Source organism: Bos mutus, chromosome 1 (genome assembly GCF_027580195.1).
Source record: "Bos mutus isolate GX-2022 chromosome 1, NWIPB_WYAK_1.1, whole genome shotgun sequence".
Taxonomy (NCBI): Eukaryota; Metazoa; Chordata; class Mammalia; order Artiodactyla; family Bovidae; genus Bos; species Bos mutus.
This window is the reverse complement of record NC_091617.1, coordinates 145,118,158-145,135,465: the sequence shown is the minus strand read 5'-3', so window position 1 is coordinate 145,135,465 and position 17,308 is coordinate 145,118,158. Positions and strand designations below refer to the sequence as shown.

General features: G+C 46.3%; 1 protein-coding gene and 1 long non-coding RNA gene across 2 annotated transcripts in view; one reads left to right on the top strand and one right to left on the bottom strand.

The window, feature by feature from the left end:
- Nucleotides 1-6,988, bottom strand: part of SATB1 (SATB homeobox 1) — a 99,898-nt gene extending 92,910 nt beyond the window's left edge. Inside the window, exon 1 of the mRNA XM_070377022.1 lies at nt 6,861-6,988. The gene's annotated coding sequence lies outside the window, so the exon portion shown is untranslated. The remainder of the gene's footprint in view (nt 1-6,860) is intronic.
- A 352-nt stretch (nt 6,989-7,340) lies between these two features.
- On the top strand, nt 7,341-15,276 carry LOC138989190 (uncharacterized). Its single transcript, XR_011465441.1, has 3 exons — nt 7,341-7,469; nt 10,536-11,286; nt 13,200-15,276. It is a non-coding gene; the product is annotated as an uncharacterized lncRNA (long non-coding RNA).
- The last annotated feature ends 2,032 nt before the right edge of the window (nt 15,277-17,308 follow it).

Genomic DNA, 17,308 nt, shown 5'->3' with positions numbered 1-17,308 from the left:
ACAGTCTGGAGAAATCTATTAGAAAGAACGTCTAGGTATCATTTCAGTTGGCGAAAATACAATGAGAAACACTTGGATTATTTCATCAATTCTGGATGTCCTTTTAAAATTTAAAATTGTAAGCATTTGAATTGAGTGCTTTATTTACTGATACAATATTTTTATCAGTGAACAAGGAAAGAAAGGTTTGCTATATCAAGAATCATTACATAGCCCTGCTGTTAATCCCCAATGATTTCCATTGTCTGGTTCACTGGATCAGGAAAACTCAATTGCATTCAACATCAAACAGCTAATTATGGAGACACCATATTCAGGACTATCTCTATTTCAAAAGATATCTGCATATACTAGGTTGTATTTTATTTATAATAATTATTACAATAAAATATTTATAACAGACAACCTCTTTTACCTTAAAGTCCTTAACACTGTAAACGTTAAAAGGCCAAATTATCGTTTGCAGGCTCTTAACGGCATATCAGAAACCATTGAGTAAGACTAGAAAAGAACCTCTAGCAATCCACCCTACTCTGCCCAGCTTCCTGGAAAACTGCATCTAGAGAGTTGCCCCTCTCACAGATTACTGAGTACCTTTTCTTTAAATATCTCAAGAAAGGAAGATGTAGTAATTTCTCCTGGGAGCTCTCCACCACCTCTCACCACCCAGAGTAGCACGCACGCTGCAGAATTTCTGCTGCTCTCTGGTTCCAAATCACCTCACCAAGAAATAGCAACATCCAGACATGGAGACCTCCCCTGGACACTCAGTCCCGGTCTCTCCCAGGGGCTGGAGCCCCTGAGTCCCCACATGGAACTAATAGGAACTTTTCTGGCACTTACCCTCCAAATACCAGAGGCTGCTCTCAGAATCTAGCCCTCCAGGAGAGCTCTCAAGAAGGAGTCTTTGACGAGGTGACAATGACGAAGTTGTCTCTGGCACAGCTAGCAAGGCAGAAGCATCCCCAAATGAGGTGGATACCAGTTGCCTGCAAAGCAGCTGGACCATTACTGCAGTTCTGAGGGTACGTCACAAATCAGGTCATAGCTCTGGGTAGAGTCCACCCACTTCACCGGGTACAACGCCCTCCATTTCCTGCACACCTGGGAGAAGAGGTCGGCGGGAGGTGCGGGGGGCAGGGGTGGGGGGTGTTGCAGCAGGTCCACAGCACCCTAACAGAGGCAGGGCCAGGTGCAGCCTGCCATCTGCTCCTTCTGCAAGCATCTCAGCTTCATTTGGGGGACCTGCACCCCTGAGGTGCAGCAAAAATTCATGTCACGATAAGCGGGCTCTCAAATGAGTGATTAGTGCAATAAAATACTGCACAGTTAAAGGTTTTATCCAGCAAGACCGTTTCTCCACTGGAAAACTGAACCAACTCTTAATGTTTGATTACAAGACACTTCACTACCAAATATCAAATAACTGGACTGAATAAATGTCAGCCAAATCTAGGCACATAAATGCTGGGATACTGGTTAACTGATTTTCATGTCTCATAACTAAGCTGGGATTGCCACATAAACCAAATTACATCCTTGAAAGTCCATTGAAAGAGGTGATGAGAATTTCTATTTACGAACCTTCAGACAGCAACAACTGTGGAAGAGATACAGAATAACTTCAAAGCATAAAAATAGGCCAATATGCTGGAGAAACGCTAAGCTACTAAATCTCACCCTGAATATATATACACACAATCTGTATCTATTTACTCTGAAATGAAATATCTGATCTTAAAAAAGACTTTAAAAAATAAACAGCAAAAGGTACCATTGGCATAAGTTCAAAAGTACTAAATAATGTGTGTTAATGTGTTGATCACACTCTATGAAGACATCAAGTTGAAATAGACTTACCATTGAGAATAGCACTTAGGAACGATATATAAATTACCATAGAAGACACTTTTTCTTTGGGAGGGAAGGAGAAGAACCTTGTGTAACAGATTTGATTTATATGCTGCATTAAGACCACATTCTGCTCTGATGTCAATGGAGTACGTGATTAGAGGCTGACAACTGGGTGGACAGGCTGAGTGTTAGAGCTACTTACAGGATGTCCTAGATAACAAGCATTTTCTCAAATTAATTACAAGTTTTGGAGCTCAACTTTAACTGTATTTTGATGTTTCCAGGGGTCTCCAAAGAGAATGGGCTTCCAATTTAAAAGAAAAGATCCCTGAATTTAGTATTGTAAAAAAGTTGAAATCCAAGGTTGGCTGCTTAAACAAAAAGATGAAGGAGGCAAGAATATTTTCAGAGGAAAGTTAACTGTACCAATCCATCCATCCATCAGTGTGTCTCACTTTATATTCATATTTGCAGATCTCCATTAAAAACTGAAGCATTCCATCTAAGGCTTGGGAGAGAAGACATTTTATCAAAGCTATTATCTAAGTAATCAAATAGTTGAAGTTATCTCTTTGGAACTTTGTAGAGAGTTTAATTTAGCAAACATACACTTGAATGTGTTTGAACATATTTGTCCTGAGGTTGCTCTAAGATGACTATTTTAAGTGGCATGCGGATTCTTTTGGGATTTGGATGTAACAGTTGAGGTATGTAAAGTAAACATGTATAATATCTGTTTCAACTGATTCTTGCAGGACAGAAATGAGAAGATGAAATAACTTTTTTTTTTTAAAGTTTAGCCACTGGGAAATGATAAGAAAACTCTTCTCGACCCCTACCCCCAACCAGGAAGAGTCTAAAGCCCTGGATTAGAGTACAGGTAGATATTAAAGTGGAGACAGGGCCATTATTTAGTGGTGACAGGAATATAAATACGTGCACTAACCTATAAACTGGTATTTACTTCAGGAAGGTAAGTAATATTTTTCCTCTGATTGCTGAGCTGTCAGTTTAATGCAGCGTAAATAAACAGTAGGTGCCTGCTAGCTCGAAGTAGGAAGTGTTCATTCCACACGAGGAACAGATTACTGAAGCCTGATGCTCATCGTGCTGAAACATAACTTTCATTTTACCAGAAAATACACCCTACATGGAGGCTTTTCCGTGCCTGATCTATTAATTAACTTAACTCTGTTCTGTCAAAATGTAAACCAATTTGTTAAAAGCATCCCAGAGTTTTGGAGTTTGCAAACCAAATCAACTGGAAAAGCAAGAGGGATGACGGTTCTGTAATCTGATCACAAATGCTAAAAATGACTACTTAATAAGCAGAAACTACACCAAACCAAAAAAAGACAAAGAGCATATTTAAATAGAGAATTTAATCATCACGGTTACCGAATTTACTCAAAATCCTCCTCCTTTGATAATTAAAAGCAACTGGCACCTTTTATACTTTGCAACCTTGTGCTACTGAGGTCTGTTCACTATGGATGCTTATTCTGCTCTCTGAAATATCTAATGGCAAACCATTCATAAAAATCCAATCACATGCCTTAATTCTAATCAAAATACTACTGAACTCCCTTGAGAGAAGTGGCAAGTTTGGAGAGCAAGTGATGATACCCACCCAAACAGCACTCATGTCAAATGCGCTTTTCTTCTCCTTCTCCATACACCACAAAGCTCTGTCAGCATGGAGCAACTCCTGTTCTGTACAAGCACCAAGCAAAATATTTCCTGGCATCATTTACAGTGGGAACTCACCTTATCTAAAAAGCATAAAAGGCAATTTGGGGAGGTTTCTATTTAAAACCTGAGCAAACTCTGATCATTAATCAGTGGACTGTAAAGGAATAAGAGGGGGTTGAAAAAATAATATTTTGACTAGATCTGCACTTGACTACAACAGGCTCAGGCAGAGTCAGTCACATGCATTTACATACTCCATCAGTCTCAAGCATGAAAATGATACAAGAGTCATCCGAGACAACACGTCTTAGAAGAAGAGGTGTTTGTGTGAAGGGCATGTCTGTGTATGGCCCTTTTGGAAATTTCCATAGCGGATGAAAAACCACCAGAGTGCTGTACAGAGTTCCTGCTGTATATCCATGTTGTGTTTAGCTTAACAGTGTTTGTAACCAAAAGGTTTTAACAATAATGAGGAACAGGTGCTTGTCACCTGACCTTTTAGGCCTAATTTAGGATCCTCAACCTATCACACGAACAAAAATCACTGAAGATCTCCCCCAGATATTTCCCTTTTTGCTAATTTAATGCAGACTTGCTGAACCATCACTCAGCACATCATCTTATTCAATCGCAGGTTCCTATAGCTGGCAGCAGACTTCTGTGCAGAAATAAACCAACATTCATTTTGTTGCTGTTCTCATTTAAGATGCTGTGAGACAAAAGAACTACTTTTGTAGATTATCAACCAAAGAATATATTAATTTATTACAACAACTGAACAAAAGGCATTCCTTTGGAATACTTTTACATACAAAGAACTATTATTTATTACATATTTCAGCTTGTGGGAAAATGAAGAATGCATTGATTCTGGAAATAACTATTCAGACTTTTGGAAGTTCTTTAAGTCTGCTTTCTCTGCTGATCTTTCCCCTGCTTCTCCCCCTTGTCCCCCTCTGCCCCCTGCCCCCTCCCCCCACACATTTTAAGGCACTAGTACTTCAGGAGGGAAATCCCTATCTGTTCTTTTCTCATCCATCATGTGTATTCATTATTCAGAAAGGAATACAAAATTGAGCAGGGATTTTTATTTCTCCTGTATAATCTTGTTACAATGTAGCCATGCTCAAATTTAACAATGCTTTGTATTTTATAGCTACTGTTTACATATTATGTATTACATATGACTGAACAACTCTACATTTAAAATATTGTTTCCATTAGGAAAAATATAAAGTAATAAGTGTCAAATGGAGATGAAGAATAAACATGCCTGGTATATTTATAAAATGCATAGTCATTTAAAATGTACACAAATAGGATACATATTTCGCTACTGTTACATTTTATATACTATTCACATCGTTTAAAGTGTATTTAATAATGTGCCTAACCAAGTTAATTACAGTATTTATGTCTGCTGATTGTGTTAAACACTTGGAGAGGTAGTGAAAGATACAGCCAGTTACTTCTGCTAACTAAAGTTGAAATTATGCACTTATTATAACCTTTTCTAACAATGTGAGAAAAACAGAGTAAATATATTAAATTTGTTTCACAACAGATGCTTAGGTTGTTAATATTTAAGATGCCTATTCATGCTATTCCTGTCTGCACATTTGTCAAAAATGTAAGCCTGAATGCTAATGTTTGCCAGCAGACTGGAGCAGTCAGTATATGAACGTACTCCTGTTCTACTAAAATAATATGCAAAAGAAATAAAGGACTGCTGCTAAATCATAGCAGAGTACCACACAGATTAAAGATTTTTAGAGCAAACACCTCAACCTTGGCTGTCTCATCTTTTTCTTTTTTTCCCAAGCTACGTTTGACTGCAGAATAAATCTTAATTCCCGATATCTCAGAAAAATTCACTTTAGATTGGGTGTAAATTTCAATAAAATTTCAGCGGCATGAATGACTGTCGGCAGCACAAACACTGGATTTCGGGACCTGCTTGGGACAAATCCTGACCCCAGCAGTCGCGTGTTCCTCGGTCCTAACCCCTTCTCTGTCCTCTTGGGAAAGTAAGGTCCCCTGGCCTCCCAGGAGGGAACCCCAGCCAGTAGGGGCAGAAAGGTTCTCTCCTGAGACTAGGACTTGTTTCGTCTTTCGCTTTTCTCGGTCTCCTTACAACCATGTGGAGTCCAAGACTCCCAGCGTTTGCCTGAAAATCCGGAATGCTGCGGAGAAAGTTCGCCAGGGTCCAAGTTGCCAACCAGGGCGCTCTGAGAGGCGATCATGAGGTTGACACTTAGAAGTGAAAGGTGCTACGCTCTAGTGGCGATCCGGGCCGAAACGTCTAGCAAGAGCCCCGAGACCCTCTCCGTGGCTTCTGGGGGCGCCCGGGCGTCCAGCCCAGTGGGTCTCCCGGGTCCCGGCACGCGCCTGTCACTGCCCGGAGCAGCCGCCGGCCAGCCCTGCCCTCTCCCCGAGGTTGTGCAAACCCGCGCCCCGCCAGCCCCGGAGCCTGGGCGGCGGAGCGCCCCGCGAAGGCCGCGGCGCCCGGGCCGCGGCCGCGGGGGGAGACTCGGCGCGGACCGCAGGCCGCCCCGGTGCGGTCCCGGCCCTCGGGGGTGTGGGGCGGCGCGCCCTGCGGCCCTCAGCCCGACCCCCAGCCCCGCCCGCGTTCGCCCCGGGAGCCGGTCAGGACCCACCTGCCTACCGCCGGCGAGGGCTCGACACGCCGGGCGCCGCCGCTTTCCAACTCCCGGCTCCAAGTTGAGCGCCCCGGCGCCGAGCGGCTCCGGGCTGGAGAAGTTGCCGCAAACTTCCCGCGCCCCCCTCGCCGCCCCCGGCGGGCGCGCGGGCCGGGACGGATGCTGAGCCTGATGCACGCGGCCGGCCGACGGGACCTTCCCGCTCCGCGCCGGGCGCCGCGCGGCCAAGCCGGCTCCGGGGCGCACACAGCGGGTCCCCGCGAGCTCCCGGCGCGCTTCCCGAGTCCCCTTTTCTCTTGCCAAAGAGGGTCCCACGGCGGGCCCGGAGGCGTTCGTTCAGCCGTAGTCTGTCGGGGCAGGTGTGTGCGCGCGTCCACACCCCGAGGGAGGGCGAGTGAGCCCCCTGCGGCCCCGGCCTGGGCGCCCCCTCCCCTCCCCGGCCCCCGGCCGTCCCTCCGGATCCCGCCGCGCGCGGGAGGAGGGCCTCGGGGACCCCTGTGGCCGGGCGACCCCCACGAGGCGCCCCGCGTGCGGGTCCCGCGGTGAAGTTTGGATCGCTTCCGAGCAAAGCAGAGACCGAGGGAAAAGAGCACGAATAGGGCCAAAAAAAAAGAGAGAGAAAGGAGCGAGGGCGGGGAGGGAAGCGGCACTCACTCAGGCTGGGGCGCCGGGGGCGGCGGGGGGCGCGCCGGCGTCGGGCTCCAGAGGCGGCGGGCTCGGCCTCCAGTGCCGCCGCCGCCCGGGCTGCGGCCGCCGCGGAAGTTAATTGCAACTTGACTGCAAGTTGTCTTCTTTTCCCATCCGGAGTGGGCGTTTAAAGGGGAGAGCGAGGCGCGGAGCGAGCGCGCGAGCGCGCGGGGCCGGGGGAAGGAAGGGGGAGGGGGTGCGGCCGGGGAGGGGGCGGGGCGGCGGCGCCCGCGGTCTGGAGGCACCGGGGCGCCCCCCGCGGGAGCCCGCAGCCGCCCGGGCGCGCATCCAGCCGCAGCCCCGGGCCGGGCACGCTGCGCCCGGGGCTCGGCGGACCCGCGCGCCGCCGCCGCCGCCGCCGCCGCTCCCGCCCGGTTCTCCCCTGGCGGCGGAGCCTCGGCGGCCGCCCGCCCGCAGGGCGCGCCGGAGCCCTAGCCGCCGCCGCCGCCGCCGCCGCCGCCGCCGCCGCGCGCCCCCGGCTCCCTCCCGCGCGCGCCGGCCGGGCCCGGGGCGCAGCGGGCGGCCAGGGGCGCGCGCCGAGACGGGCGCCGGAGCCGCGACCACCCGGGCGCGAGGGTAAGTGTGGGCGCGCGGGGGGCGCGGCGCGGCCCTGGGCGCCGCCAGCCCGGCCCCTCGCCTCTCCCGGGCCCCCCGCCTCCTGCAGCCGGCGGCTTCCTCCCGCGGTTCGCTGTTTGGCTGGGCTTTTGGGGGGTACGGGGGGGCTCCGGGGGTGACTGTGGCTGAGTGCCAGCGGAGGAGGAAGTCAGGGCAGAGGACCCCCGCGCCGCGCCCCCACCCAGGCCGGCCGGTGGGCGGAGGCTCGCCCCCCGCCCGGGGCGCAGGACCGGCTCTCCCCTCCGCGGCGCTCGGTGGAGACGATCCCGCCTAGAGGGCCTCCTTGCCCGCCAGGCGGCTCCGCTCCCCTCCCCGCGCCCCACCCTCGGCCCGCAGCGCCCCATCCGGGAGCGCGGCGCCCCCTCCGCGGAGCACGTGGCGGGCGAGTCGGGGTCCTCCTGCAGACCCCCTCCCCCGCCGCCACTCCTCGTTCATTGAATGTCCTCCCGGGGCAGCGCTCCTGCTTTTCACCCCATTGGCCAAAGACGCCTAAACTGAGGTCCACTCGCTCCACAGAGCAGGGAGCACAAAGGGCAAGTCAGGAGGCTGAAATGACTGGGGACTCGGGGAGCGGGGCGAGGGGACCTTTCCAGAGGGGACTGAGACGCCACAGGCCTCGGGGGGCTGGGTGACCGAGGACCCCGGGCTGAGGAGAAACGGGAACTCGGTTTGTCCTCTTTTCCTAAGGGAGCTCACAGGTCTTTTGTGTCGTTTTGTCTTTGGGAAATTCGCAAGGAGTATGACCACAGAAAATGACTCCTGTTTACTCAAAGTTAAGGAAATTGGGGAAACGAGGTGTTTTTCTGTGTGTGTGTGTGTGTGTGTGTGTGTGTGTGTGTAGTTAAGTTTGTGGCTTGAACTGTCAAACGTCAGTTTGTAACAGTAAGCACCGCAGAGGCGCCGCGGTGTATTTTTTAGAAGCTGCACTTTCTTGAGTTCCGTTCACTTACGGCTGGCTCTCTCATGAAGCCCCCGTAAATAACTGTGCTTCGAGGGAAGCTCCGGGAGCAGGAGGCAGAAGGCTCAGATCTCCGTCCCGCCAGTACAGAGCACTGTTTGCAGGGAAGTTCCTGGAAAGTGGCTGTGGGCTGAGAACTCAGCTTTTCCTCAAAGCTCTGTGAGGTCCTCTTCTGTCAGATGTCTATGAATAAGGCACCCTGGGAAAATCCTGATGTCCTTGCCGGCTTGCTTTATCTTTTACACGGTGGTTGAATCTACTTTCAAGTCCTGGTAACAGCACATCGACTGTGCTGTATTTCTGTGTGGTTTTTCTAAATAAAAGGAGAGCAGCGCTTGTCTTCACCCTGGCTTCTGATATGCCCATTCTTTTCTATTAATGGGTGTTGAATTCACTGGAATTGATCCGTCTTTTTTCAGTTGATTGTCATTTTATGCAGAGTCGGCAATCGCAAAGACGGAAGAATGTAGAAAGTTCATGAATTAGTGTTCTTTTAGAGAACTGGCACCTTGCTTTTTAAGACACAGGTGCCCACCTCAGCTCCTGGTTCTAAAGCAAAGCAAAAAGGTGTAAATGATCCCAGTGGGCAAAACAAAATCAAACACAAGTGTTTCTTCCTGGACCACTTTTCTGCCTCCACAGGATCCAAAAGACACTAAATCCTTCTGCCTTCATTTACCAAAATGCTGAATAGCCTAACTAGTACCAATATCTCCATCTGGGGATGACATCAGGTTTGGAATGGAAAGAATAAATTCTCAGTCTTTAATTGCTGCTTATTAGCAATTTCTTATAGCAGGCAGCTGATTCTCCAATTCTGAAAGCCTGAAATGAAGCTTAGCAGAAATGGAAATATTGAAAAAAAAGGTTGTTTCTTCTCCCTTACATACTTTTACATTACTCATCTACTACCCCAAGTCATTCACCACACCCTCAGAATTTAAGGTGGTAAACCAAGGGAATGTTTTGCTCCAACTTTTTGAATTTGTTTTTCCCCTTGCAAATAGTCTTATACAGAGAACTCATAGGCACTATTACAACATAGAATTGTGTAACAATGGGTACAGTACATGAAATAACATATCTTGTAAACTCTTATGTAAACCTTTCCCCCTGGCACATAGTAGGAATACATTAAACACTTACCCAATTAAGAAGTTAATGAAATATTGTAATTGGCCACAAATTCGATAGTACAGGGCTAAGGGTTTTTTTTTTTTTTTTTTCAGAAGGAAGAATCATTTTGCCTGAAAATTATTAGGGTAATATATTTGTGCTCCTTGGTTTCTTTTGTTTTGTTTTGTTTTTGTTTTTTAAACAAGTCCAAACCTAATTTAAATGGTTGAAAGACAAGTATATCTGAAACATATCAATCAGTTAATAATAATAGCTAGTGTCAAATGCTGACTATTTTCTAGGAGGACAGACAATAAACTTTTGTGTCCTAAATAGCATGAGAAAGATGCGAAGGAAGAATAAGAGTATTGGCCTGCAAGGGACTTATTTGCTGGGAAAATTACATTAAATTCAGACAACTCAGTGGGTCAGTAAATGGCTTGAGGCAAAGGAATACTTTAAATAAATAGATTTTTTTTTTTTTCTTTTTTAGACCAGAGGAAATAGACATCCTGAAGTTCCAGGTTGGCAGGTATTTTTAGAGTTAATTCGTTGAGTCAAAACTTTCGGGGCCATCCAAACAAACATCTTGAGTGAAAAGAAGCTTGCCCCTTACCTCCAAAGAGATGAGGATTTTGTCTATAGAACACTTACCCAGGGTAGAATTTAGTGTACACTGTATGAATGAACAATAACCTAAGTAGTTCATTCCATCTTTATATACTTTGTACATCTTTTTCTTAAACTGCAGAGAATCAGTCTTCCTAAAATGTCCAGCTGTCAGTCTTAGTTCTGCCACTTGCTGCAAACCAGAGCCATCTGTCATATCAGTCAGGATAGGCTGTGTTAGCTGGAGTGACAAACAGTCCCAAGAATTAGTAACCATGATGGCACAAGTTGTCTTGGTGTGTGATGTGTCTGCTGCAGGTTGACTGGTCTCTTCCGTGTCCTAGGCCGACAATGTTGCTCTGGGAGAATGAAGATCACCCTGGAGAGTCTCATGCTGGTATTTAAATGCTGCGGCCACAAGGCACACCTCTTCTGGGCTCACGACTCACTGTCCAGGACTAGCGACGTGGCTGCATGGAATCATCTCAAGACCAGATAGGGCAGTCTGTCTTGCTGTCTGTGCTCCATAGTGGAGAGCTGTGCTGCACAGTTCTAAGGACTGCTTTACTCATGGCGGCTCGTGTCCACATGCCCACTCCAGATAAATGATTTCTTCCTGCCACTCGGGGGCCCAGATGTTCCGCTCCTCAGGGCAGGCGCTCCCAGAGAGACCACTAGCTAATAAGAGACACGCTCTGGGTCCTTTCACCGTCAGCTCTCTGAATGCAGCATGATCATTCGCCCCTCCACACCGAGACGTGGTGCCCTATTGATTTTAAGTCTCTTTTACTTAAAATGCACTTACTTCTGTTGTTTATATTTCATTGTCTCAAGGCTTGTTTTCCCTGAAAGGCTGCGATGAACAGGAACTTTTAAGAGCTGCTATCTGGAGATGTCATGATCATTATCAAACTTTGAAATTTGGTTTCAAGTCATGACTTCCCTTATTTTAAATGTCATAGTCTTGTGACACAGATAAAGCGTTCTCCTGGAAGTATCCATTCATGCATCCGTTCATCCAGCTTTTTGTGCATTCGGTGAACACTGTGTGCCTACCAGGTGCCGGGCACCATATGAAGAGTTGGGGATATGGAGGTGGGTGGTTGTTGTTTAGTCGCTAAGTCGTGTCTGACTGTTTTGCAACCTCATGGGCTGTAGCCCGCCAGGCTTCTCTGTCCATGGGATTTCCCAGGCAAGAATACTGGAATGGGTTGCCATTTCCTTCTCCAGGGCATCTTCCTGACCCAGGGATCGAACCAGCGCCTCCTGCATTGGCAGGTAGATTCTTTACCCCTGAGTCACCTGGGAAGCCCTATGGAGTGGATAGAGTCCTCCTTTGCAAGAAATATATTTTCCAACTGGACAAATAGAATTTTGAATTTTGATTTCTATTAGAATTGCAATAGTAATAGAGCCACCTAGTGCTGTGGGAACACTAGGATAGAAGCAAATAACTCTCTGGTGGGATTGAGGAACGTTCCACGGAGACATTGGACTAAGTCTTGAGGATAAATGAGATTCCTTTAGGCAGGAAAGGAAGCTGGAGGGAGGGTTGTTGAAGCAGAGAGTCCATCATGAGTCAGGGGCCTGAGGATGACAAAGCTTGTCATTTAGTGAACTACAGAGAATTCACTGTGGCTGGAACGGGGTCTTTACAAAGGATGAAACCAAAGAGCTTCAAGCTGTGAAGATCCTCGGAGACATACTCTGCATAGACATTATCCCATCCCTCAAGGGATTTCAAACTCTTACATCTCCCTTGGTCCAAGCATGAATGTAAATGAACAAAGCAGGTGGAGCTGAAGCCATTAGGGACTGTGGCAAGCAGGAGAAGAGGTTCTTTGTCTAAATGTAGTGGTCAGTTTGGCCAGTGGTGCCGGATGTCAGACCTTCCAACTTTTAAAGAGAAGCTGCTGATTCAGATTTATATGAAAAATTAAAACATTACATGTTGAGGACTTATCCACATTTTAAAGAACACACATAGAGGGAAAACATGTCTATGGGTCAAAACCAGCTTAAGAATCCCCAGTTGCATGTCTCTTGCTGCAGGAGCCAGGGAGTCATTAAAGCGTATAAAGATAGGATAATACCGTCAGGTCCCTCTAGAAGGATCCCTCTGGAGGCAGAGTGGACAGGAAAATCTTGGAGCCAGGAGAGTCTAGCCGATACTTCATAACCATTTGAGTGATGATGCAAAGCCCTTGATAAGGACACAACCTTCCGAGTATATAGGGTACATGCGTGCTCAGTTGCTAAGTCACGTCAGACTGTGACTCCGTGGACTGCAGCCCGCCAGGCTCCCCTGTCCTTGAGATTCTCCAGGCAAGAATACCAGAGTGGGTTGCCATTTCCTCCTCCAGGGGATCTTCCCAACCCAGGGACTGAACTGGTGTCTCCTGCATCTCCTGCATTGGCAGGCAGATTTTTAACCACTGCAGCACCTGGGAAGGCCATGCATGGGGGAGACCCAATAAATATTTACAAAACTAATGAACGAAAGAGAAGAAATGTTCAGAGGAGGGACACACGTTTTGAGTCCTCCTTATGTTATGCCCTTCCTTTGCTAGACTGTTTGTTTTTCAAGACCACAATGATGGTTTATTTTAATGACTTAAAAAAATTTCTTGGCATATCGTTGTTTTCAGCATCGTGTTGGTTTTCGGCGTACAGCATAGTAATTCAGTTACACGTATGCATATATTCATTCTTCTTCAGATTCACTTCCCGTATTGGTTATATGGAATATTGAGTAGAGTTCCCTGTGCTGTACAATAGGCCCTTGTTGTTGTCTGTTTTATATATAGTAGTGTGTGTGTTAATCCCAAGCTCCTAACTTATTCCTCCTTGCTGCATCCATTTCCCTTTTGATAACTGTAAGTTTATTTTCAAAATTTGTGTGTCTATGTCTGTTTGGAAACATGTTCATTTATATCATTTTTTTAAAACTTCACATATGAGTGATATCATACTTGTCTTTCTCTGCCTGACTTAGTTTTCTCTGACAGATGGATGGATAAAGAAGATGTGGTATGTGTAAGCAGTGGAATATTACTCAGCCATGAAGAAGAATGGAGTAATGCCCTTGCAGCAATGTGGATGCACCATGATCTTTTCTTGATTGGATACAATTTTTCTGTATCACTCTCTGATAAATATTACTGTTTGTTTTTTAATGCACAAATCATTCAGTGCAGGACACAAAGATCAGCAGCTGTCAGAATATCTACTCTCTAGGACTGAGCTTTCTGATCTGTCCACCTTCTTAAGGAATGCCAGCTGAACAGATGGATCTTATTCCAGGCCCTACAACTGGACTCTCGGGCTCCGTGAAACTGTAGAGACCCATTTGGATAGCTTATGTATGTTTCTAGTGAAAGCCAAGCTCCTTATTACTATCCCCCAGAGTATATTATAACTCAGTCTGTCCTACCCATATGCCTAAGACTGTCTCAATGTTGTTAATTTTTCAGTTAAAAAAGCGTGAGTCCACTGAACTCTTCTTTCTCACAGCTTCTCTCCTGCTTTGAAACCATACTTGTCTGCCGTTCCACAGTCAGCAGTCTGAAAGAACTCCCCACACTCTCCCATAAACTCCTATAAAATCTTAGAATCACTGGGTATTTTTTCATAAGGTGTGGCGGTTTCTTGTAGGTTCTGTCCCCCTGGGCACATCCAGATTCTCCAAGCCACTCGGTTCACTGGAAATGAAATCTTTAAATTCTCAACAACTCGCTCTACAAATTGTCATTTTTTAGCTCAGCTTTCCTGAGGTTTAATCTCTATAGGATAAAACACACCTATTTTATATATTCTGTGAGTTTCGAAGACAGTGGAGCAGCATGAACAAACTATACTATTTTCAGCAAACTTCAGAATAAATCAATGGGCAGAACAGAAAGTGAAGAGGAGCTAAACAGCCTCTTGATGAACATGAAAGAGGAGAGTGAAAAGCTGTCTTAAAACTCAACATTCAAACACTAAGATTATGGCATCTGGTCCCATCATACCATGGCAAATAGATGGGGAAACAATGGAAACAGTGACAGACTATATTTTCTTGGGCTCCAAAATCACTGCAAATGGTGACTGCAGCCATGAAATGAAAAGATGTTTGCTCCTTGGAAGAAAAGCTATGACCAACCTAGACAGCGTATTAAAAAACAGAGACATTACTTGGCCAACAAAGGTCCATCTAGTCAAGGCTGTGGTTTTTCCAGAAGTCATGTATGGATGTGAGAGCTGGACTATAAAGAAAGCTGAGCACCGAAGAATTGATGCTTTTGAATTGTGGTGTTGGAGAAGACTCTTGATAGTCCCTTGGACTGCAGGAGATCCAACCAGTCCATCCTAAAGATCAGTCCTAAATATTCTTTGGAAGAACTGATGTTGAAGCTGGAATTCCAATACTTTGGCCACCTGATGTGAAGAACTGACTCATTGGAAAAGACTCTGATGCTGGGAAAGATGGAGGGCAGGAGGAGAAGAGGACAACAGAGGATGAGATGGTTGGATGGCATCACTGACTAGATGTTCATGAGTTCAAGCTCTGGGAGTTGGTGATGGATAGGGAAGCCTGGCGTGCTGCAGCCCATGGGGTCACAAAGAGTCAGACACAACTGAGCGACTGAACTGAACTGAGCCTTGGGTGTCTGACTACCTAGATTCTAATCCTGGTTCAACTACCTGTATGACCTAGAGCAAGTCTCCTAATATTCTGCCTCAACTTTCTTATCCTTGTGATGGAAATAATCATTTTAACCACCTCCTCTGGTAAGTATATGCCCAGTGTTTCAACACAGCTGGTACTCAATAAAGGCTCACAATTGCTTCTTTTGTTAATGTTTTCATTATGAATAATTCTAGTAGAAAAGAAATCCTGGGGTTTAAAGAAAAATAAAAATGAATTGACTGGAATGTAAGTGGGGTAGGAGCAAGTCCCTCCTGGGTGACTTGCTGGTGTGCCAGGGGTAAACAAAGCCCCGGAATAATGATGGCCACTGCTTCTGGAATATTTATTTTTTTACTTAAATATTTTGGAAGAAATTCTTTTTCTGTTACATACCCTGGAACTGAATACAACGTTTTGCATGCATTTTTAAGGAAAAGAAGTGTCTTTGAGACTTGGACAGGGAGGGGTGGGACCTGCGTGGGGACTGCCTTTGTTTCTTTCTGCTGCTCTGTATCCTCCATTGCTTTGATGGAAACATTTGCAAATTTCAGACCGTCCACCTAGCAGCATTTACCTCAAGGTGGTTAGAATACCTATTTTTATATGCCGTGAATGCTGCCCAAATGCAGAATCTTTGCCATTAGTCAGCGTTCACAGTTTGGATGAAAAGTCAGGAAGAAATGTATTAAAGCAGAAGCTTGGGAAGGTCAGGTCACCAGGAACAGAATTCTAGTTCTGGTTCTGTAACTCATCAGCTCGTTGGTGGATGTCTTCCCAACTGTCATTCCCACATACCTAGAATAAACACGTGCTGTTGAAAGAGCTTGTGATGGACACCTAATCTTCATTATCTCAATTTCCTAAGCCATAAAATTGGAACAGCAGATCTCAAACTTGAGTGTGTTCAGGAATTAGCTAGAATGCTCATTGCAATGCAGGTTCCTCGGCTCTAAGTCCATGCATTCAGGTTCAGTAGAAACAAGCTGGGATCCAGCAATCCCCACGGATTTGAGAAATGAGGGCTGTAAGGGGGAAAATGCAACCCAAAACTGAGGTGCCTACTTCCTTGTTTACTCTCCCTGGTACATACACATTCTCACTCGCACCCACACGCTGAAAATGCTGTGTGAGGACTGCTTTTGGCATAGGTAGATCCAGCTGCTCAAACAGTGTCACCAACTATCTCTTGGTTCTGCTTTCTTCTGTTTTAACTTGATTCTCGGTCGGATTGTCCCTTCACTGGAGCAAGCTACCCTTCCAGGCTTCTATTCTTCTGACACAGGAACCCCAGCCCAAAGAGCTTCCCTCTTTCTCAAAGTTTCGAGCTAAAGAATTATACCTGGTTGTGACTGGATCAACTTACATCCTATACCCAGACCTGGACTCATCACCCTGGTCAGGGGCTGTGGTACTCTGACTCACTAGTCTTGGGTCAAATGCCCACCTTGGATTCATGAATGTAGCCATCCTACCCAAATCAAGTAGTCTGCAGTTAAGGAGATATGATTCTCCAAGATAAATGGGATTATGTTTCCAGAAACAGGAAAAATGGATGCAAATTGACCAGAACTGTAGATTTCCAGCCACTACCTTACATTTTTTGAAAGCACTTAGATGAGAATGATGGAGAAGGAAATGGCAACCCACTCCAGTGTCCTTGCCTAGAGAATCCCGTGGACAGAGGAGCCTGGTGAGCTGCTATCTATGGGGTCACACAGAGTCGGACAGGACTGAAGTGACTTAGCAGCAGCAGCAGCAGATGAGAATGAGCCAACTGCTGTGTTACAGACGGACAACATATGTGTCGATACATTGAGGCCTTCAGCTTTCCAGGAGATCCAACAGGGCCTGGGAAAGGCTTGGGTTATTACAGTCCCTGACCCAGTTGCCTCATCCACTTACCCCAGTGTTTTTCAGTTCAGTTCAGTAGCTCAGTCATGTCCGACTCTTTGCAACCCCATGGATTGCAGCATGCCAGGCTTGCCTGTCCTTCACTATCTCCCGAAGTTTGCTCAAATTCATGTCCATTGAGTCAGTGATGCCATCCAACCATCTCATCCTCTGTCGTCCCCTTCTCCTCCTGCCTTCAGTCTTTCCCAGTATCAGGGTCTTTTCCAGTGAGTCATTTCTTCCCATCAGGTGGCCAAAGTGTTGGAGTTTCAGCTTCAGCATCTGTCCTTCCAATGAATATTCAGGACTGATTTCCTTTAGGATTGACTGGTTTGATCTCCAGTGTTTTTGGCTGATATTAAACATTTTCTATGTGTTCCACAAGGATGATTTATATGCAACTCACCTGTGACTTGCATATTGCAAATCAATGGATTTTGAGAATCATTCATAGTTTGGGGTCCTTTCTAACACATTAAGGTTATTAAGATCTGAGTAATTATTCTAAGATAACTTAGGTGTTGATTTATCCAACTGAAAGGACAATAAAAGCCC